The following is a 6,781-nucleotide window of genomic DNA, read 5'->3' as shown; positions in this document are numbered from 1 at the left end:
TAGTATACTACTAATGTTAAATCTAATTTTTAATAAAATCTTATAGACAAATCTGTTCAATTTAATCAGTATGACCATATGGTAAGATTTTCACAAACCTTCTATACTTTTACAATTTTTGTTAAAGAGCAGAGCGGTGCTCTCAGAAAAACCTGATGTACTTTTTTTTTTTTTTTTTCTTTTTTTTTGAGATGGAGTCTCACTCTGTCGCCCAGGCTAGAGGGCAGTGTGTGATCTCGGCTCACTGCAAGCTCTGCCTGCTGAGTTCATGCCATTCTCCTGCCTCAACCTCCTGAGTAGCTGGGACTACAGGCACCCACCACCACACCAGGCTAATTTTTTGTATTTTTAGTAGAGACAGGGTTTCACCATGTTATACAGAATGGTCTCAATCTCCTGACCTCATGATCCACCTGCCTCGGCCTCCCAAAATGCTGGGATTACAGGCGTGAGCCACCATGCCCAGCCAAACCTGTTGTGCTTTTAATGTTCAGTTTACAGAAAAACTGAATAATACCCATTTACTTTTAGCCAATATGTTTGCATAGAATTTTTTTTACAAGATTAACCCTTCAAAAGCCGTTTTCAACTTACTCAAACAGTTAGCTTTTTCCTAACCTAAAACAATCCTTTAACCCTCTAAACTTAGGCAAGAAATCCACACTCCCATGACTTCTTACAATCTTTTACCAAAAACATATTTCACTGTCCTTATACAGCTTGCATGTAGAATTGTTTTTATTTCCCAAAGATTACTTAAGTCACATGAACTTTTTACTTTCCTGACGAAATATTTGCTTTAAGCATTTATTATTTTAAAACCAATTAAAGCTTTTTTATATCATATACACAACACATAAAAATACACAGAGAGACAGAAGATAAAGGACTCATTCCCTAAGCCAGGAATTGAACCTTGAGCCCAGGCCACCACTGTCATGGCAGAGACCAAGAGAAAGTACTGCCACATGGTTACATGGTCAAGCTCCCAAGGACATGACAACCAATTTGCTGGGCTGTCTTGAATGGTGGGCTTATGGGGTGCTAAGCCTATGTTCTGTCTTAGTACATGGGTCCTAAGCCCATGTATTCCTCTTTATGACAGAAAGACACACAAAGCACACCAAATTCACTGCAGTTTATGACTAGCCTCACAAATCCTTTTTCCATTAATCAAAACTTTACAGAGGAGAATAGCGATTTTTACCATTCATTCAACTAGTTTGCACATAGACATGAGAGAGAGAGACAGAGAGAAACCAGAAGTCTTACTGGTAAGAAATTCTTACCCTTGGCCGGGTGCTATGGCTTATGCCTGTAATCTCAGCACTTTGGGAGGCCGAGGTGGGCAGATCACGAGGTCAAGAGATCGAGACCATCCTGGCCAACATGGTGAAACCCGGTCTCTACTAAAAAATAATAATAATAATAATAATGCAACAATTAGCTGGGCGTGGTGACACGTGCCTGTAATCCCAGCTACTCGGGAGGCTGAGGCAGGAGAATCACTTGAACCCAGAGGTGGAGGTTACAAGTGAGCCGAGGTTGTGCCACTGCACTCCAGCCTGGGTGACAGAGCAAGACTCCATCTCAAAAAAAAAAAAAGAAAGAAAGAAAGAAAGAAATTCTTACCCTTTTGCCAGCATGCCAGGTTTCTGGGTTCCCTTTACCTGAACAGCCTTAGTGACCCAGCTGGCTGCACCACAGCTCTCGGGACCAAGCCACAACTCAAAGGAAAATTTTTCCTTTCCATGCTGGCCGGAGCAAAATACATGTGACAAAACATAGACGTTAGCCACTCTGCTTAGGACCCAATTGCTTAGGACCCAATATGAAACTGGTAAGGCTCAAACTTGCCCCGGTTGGGCCCTGTCTTTGTTAATCCAATCTCCGACCAGGAGTTTCAACTTGTGGTCTCCGGGCAAGATGGTCGCCCTGATTAACAGAAAAGGTAGAAAAGAGATAGAGAAAAGCATTACCTTCGGCAGGATGGGGATGGCTAGCAGCTCACGGAGACCGGAGAAAGGGCCAACCATCCCAGCGACACTGAAAAGCTCAGGCAGCCACTTGTCAGTCACAAAGGGGTCTTTCCCAGTAGCCACATCGGCTCTCAAGTTTTCCTTTGGGGAGAAAAAGCTCTCCATGTCCCATGTACATGCCTAATCCTGTCACCCATAGCTATAAGCAAAGAGTGCAGGGCAGATTAATCCAAAGAGAATAGCAGTTTACATCCTGTACTGCCAAACTAGTTCTTAGTCAAGAGGGACTTTACTGAGAGGGGCGTCTAACCCCCTAAGTCTTAGGAAGGACTCTAACCTTCCTAAGCTGAGCCTCGAACCCAAGTTCGGTCAAGCGTCCTTGCCTTTTATTAAGTGGGGCCTTTAACCCACTCTGTCTTAGGACTAGCTCAAACCTCCTTAAGTTGGGCCTCTAACCCAATCCCATCCTTTACGTGGGTAAATGCACCCCACTTACCCAAAGTCAGGCAATTGGTGCACCCAGATGTTTTTCCTTTGGATTGGGGGTCTCCTCAGTATTGTCCCTTTGGGGTTCACCAGAAAGATGTTACCAGACCCCACCACTTATCCAAAGTTAGCTTTTGGCTCAGGGGTTTCCTCAGTGTTGTCCCTTCCATGGTCACCCAAAAGATGTTACCGGAAAGGAGTCCCAATCCAGACCCCAAGACAGGGTTCTTGAATCTCTCACAAGAAAGAATTCCAGGCGAATCCGTACAGTAAAGTGAAAGCAAGTTTATTAAGAAAGTAAAGGAATAAAGAATGGCTACTCCATAGGCAGAACAACCAGACATCATTAATTTTTGAACAGCAAATGACCACTCCTCTTCTTCCTTGTTTCCAAAAATCTCCATTTTATCCACGCTTTGCCAAGCAGCCATGTACTTCAGGGAGTAGGGTCTCATTCTCCTTATAGTGGTGATTTGGACATGGTAAAGGACACAATTCTGGCCAGTGAGACTTGAGGGGAAGTCTGCTATGAGTTTCTAAGAATGCTTTTCTCACTCTTAAGAATATAAGAGAATGTTCCTTCTTCTGTGTCTTCCTTTGATCCGTGTTATTATGTCTACATGTGATGGCTGGAACTGCAGCAGCCATCCTGCAACCATGAAGTAATAACGCCTAAAGACAAAAACCACAGAACGTAAAGACAGAAAGAACCTGAATCTTTGATGATTTCACTGAGCCACTGAACCGTGGAACTGCTTTTTCTGTACATCTTATCATGTGAAATAATAAATATCCTTACTTTTTAACCAATCAATTTTTTATTACATGAAACTGAAACATCTTAACAAGTTCAATGCACAATCAGTCCTATTAAATGAATAACTGAACGAATTGATGCCAAAGAGCTCAACCACATCATGAGAGACAGAAGGGCACAGCCTTCTTCATTTTATAGTTTCATTTTATTCTATAGGGATTTAGAGCAAAGGGGTATAAGGGAAGAAAAAGAAACTGAAAGAGCACTTGAACTTAGGACAGAGGGAATCTGGTTATTTATAGTAGGGATGGATTTAGAAAGTCCTTACAAAGACACATGAAAAAAGTATGCCCAAACTGCAGTCCAGCTGCTCTGGTGGGAGTGGGAGTACTGATGGAAGAAATGAATCACACCTCAAGAAAGCAGAGCAACAATAAAACCTCATCTGGTAATGATGCACACTTAATGTGGATCGTATCTTAGAAACTGCCCCACATTTGGCAGTTGTAGCCCTCATGCCAGTTACTTTGTCTTTCATTCTGTAATTAAACAGTATTCCTTTTGTTGGGTTTGGAGCTTACAAGAACTCCATCTTTTGACTAATTCACCTTCAAATGAGTGCCATATCTTGATGTATTACTGCGATAGGCTATACCACACATGTAATCCATCACAGTAGTTAGCTATTGCTAGGCTTTCAGGAGAGAGAAACTGAGCCAGATGTTGTTCTGACACATTGGAGTAATGCATCAACCAAGCCTAGGGCTCCAACGATCTATTACCCCAAGATGGCTCTGTCCAGAATAGAGATAATCCTGGGGCATATGGAGCTTTGTGCAGGCTTGACAGAGACCTACTCAGGGCTGAGAAAGACTTTTCTAACACTGAGTGGTTTGAAATAGATATTGGTTTTCCAGACCCAGTTCAGCAGGTTTAATAAGGGAGTACACAGGCATGCACATGTATTGCTGTTATTGATCAAACTCAGGGCATCAATTTCTTACTAATATACTTCTGAAAAATCAAATCCATCCCCAACAGCATTTTATATATCTTAATCTTTACTGTTGATGACTAGAATTGTCTTTACACAAATCTTTCAAGTCAGCAAATGATATAGGCCACTAGTCCATCATCAAGGCCCCCAGTATGTGTAAATAAGAACTGTTTAAATATTGGCTGCTGAGAATTTGCTGAAATCATGTACTCCCAGATTGCTTTTCGTTGCTCAAGTGAAGACTTTCACTAGTGTCTACATTGCCTTGGCACAGAAGAGCATAAATGAAGTCACCTAAAGCACTGACATAAAATACATAGGAAAGTATAACTATTCCTCATTCAGGTACTCGCATTTATCCAGCCTTACCAGTACTTACATGTCTGAAGAGGGAATTGACCCAGAAAATGAGAAGATTTGAAAATGAAATATGAAAAGAGTTCTTAACTCTCAGATACTTGTCTACCTCATTTATCAAGAGACCAAGTGCTTATAAGCAATTCCACAGTTTCTCCAGCATCTTTAAGAAGCCACAAGTCTAGTGAAACCATTTCCCTGGCTGTGACTCCAATGGCACGAAATGGACACTTTTGTACCTAAATCTCCCATCGGCAACATGAGAAATTATTGACAACTGTAGTGAACGAAAAAATAGGATTTCCTAGAATTGCAGGGGTGGTGAGGCAGCACAGGCAATCAGATCTTTTTGGTGACATAACAATCCTGTATATCTTAGCAACAAAATTTCAATTTTGCATAAATAGGAGAGTTAACCAAATAGTACAGAAAAGTTCGATTCAGGAATCGTTCATTCTTCACTACACTCTACACAGCCAAAAAATAATCGTGATTAATATTTCCATAAATAAAACATCCCCAAATAATATTGTTGGCACTTCAATGGAATTAAAATGGTTACCAGCAATTTCTTATTAGATTTATTCTCCCTGTCCCTGCCAGTTGAATTAAGGTCTCCCTTTTTATGCAGGCACAGAACGATCACTGTTCTTACTTCTCCATCATGAAATGAGCATGGGATTTCAGAGGCATTTATCTTTAGGAAAGTAATGAAGGCTTTATCTAGATATGGATATAGTAGGGAGGGTGACCAATTTGTCCCACTTTGCTTGAGAGTTTCCTAGTTTTAGGCCTGCATTCTCTTGTCCTGGAAATCCCTCCGTCCTGGGCAAACTAGGACGTTCGGTCACCCTAGCAGTAGGTCCTTAGGAACTCACACTTGGGGGCAGTGTAACTAAGCCAAAAACCAGGCCATTCTGTCTAACGCCTAGACTTCTATTTCCTCCTGTGCAAATAGAAATAAAATGCAATGTGGTGAAAGATACAATGGGAACTAGGTTAAGCAATGGGTTTGTAATAGGTGCACCTCTTCACAAAGGGCCTTCACATAGATTCCAAGAGAGAAAAGAAAGGGATGTAACATTTATTAAGCAGCTATTTTAGTCACTTTACCTATCACATTCATATAATTCTTACCACCCCCAAAGTAAGTGCTATTAATAATATGTTTTATAAAGCAGATTACTGAGACTCAGAGAAGCCTAAGGTCATATAAGTAATGAGTGAGTGGTGAATTAGAGATTTCAGCAAAGGCCTTCCTACTCCTTAGCACAGCTTTGGAAGTAGACAGAAGCCAAGCCCAGTCACTCACACCTGTAATCTCAACAGTTTGAGAGCTGAGGCAGGAGGATCGCTTGAGACCAGGAGTTTGAGACCAACCTGGGCAACATTGGCAGACCCCATCTCTGCAAAAAATTAAAAATTAGCCAGGCATGGTGGCACACCCCTGTAGTTCCAGCTACTCAGTAGGCTGAGGCAGGAGTATCACTTGAGCCCGGGGGTGTTGAGGCTACAGTGAGCTTTGATCAGGCCACTGCACTCCAGCCTGGGCAACAGACGGAGACCCTGTCTTAAAACAAAAACAACAAACTAACAAAAAAGAAGTAGACAGACATAGTACAATTACAGAAAGAGTCCTGCCCAAAATAGGCTACTCGACTGCCTGTAATTCTCTCCTCATAAAATGTGTTTTCTTTCATCCGGAATATGTTAATAGGCTTCAGTTAAAAGGCAAAAGTTCCTTGTAGGAAACTTTTTCCTTGTAGGGAATTTGAAGGGGTTGAAAGTATTATAAGGTAACATTTTTCTTGTTGGCTAATCTTAGAGATGTTAAATGACAACCAGCTGAAAGCAGGATGCTGCAGAGTAGCCTCCTGTGGATGGAGTGTTGAAATGCAAGCAGAGGGCCTCAAAGATAGATGAATCCAATACTGAATGCTCTTCTTTTGTTATATAATCAAAGGCACAGACTAGGATCTTGCAATAGAGTTCTGGTTATATTAGGTTGGTGCAAAAGGAATTGCGGTTTTTACCATTACTTTCAACGGCAGACACTGCAGTTACTTTTGCACCAACCTCAGTGACCCAACCTCTGAGTGGCCTTGGCAGCCTGGGTTCCTCAACCACAACCTGAGGGAGTTGGGCCAAACAATGGTTCTGAGCATTCCCTTCCAATCTAAAGCTGTAGACTTCTAGAGCAATGTG

Source organism: Macaca nemestrina, chromosome 11 (assembly GCF_043159975.1).
Source record: "Macaca nemestrina isolate mMacNem1 chromosome 11, mMacNem.hap1, whole genome shotgun sequence".
NCBI lineage: Eukaryota > Metazoa > Chordata > Mammalia > Primates > Cercopithecidae > Macaca > Macaca nemestrina.
This window is presented reverse-complemented; position numbering follows the sequence as displayed.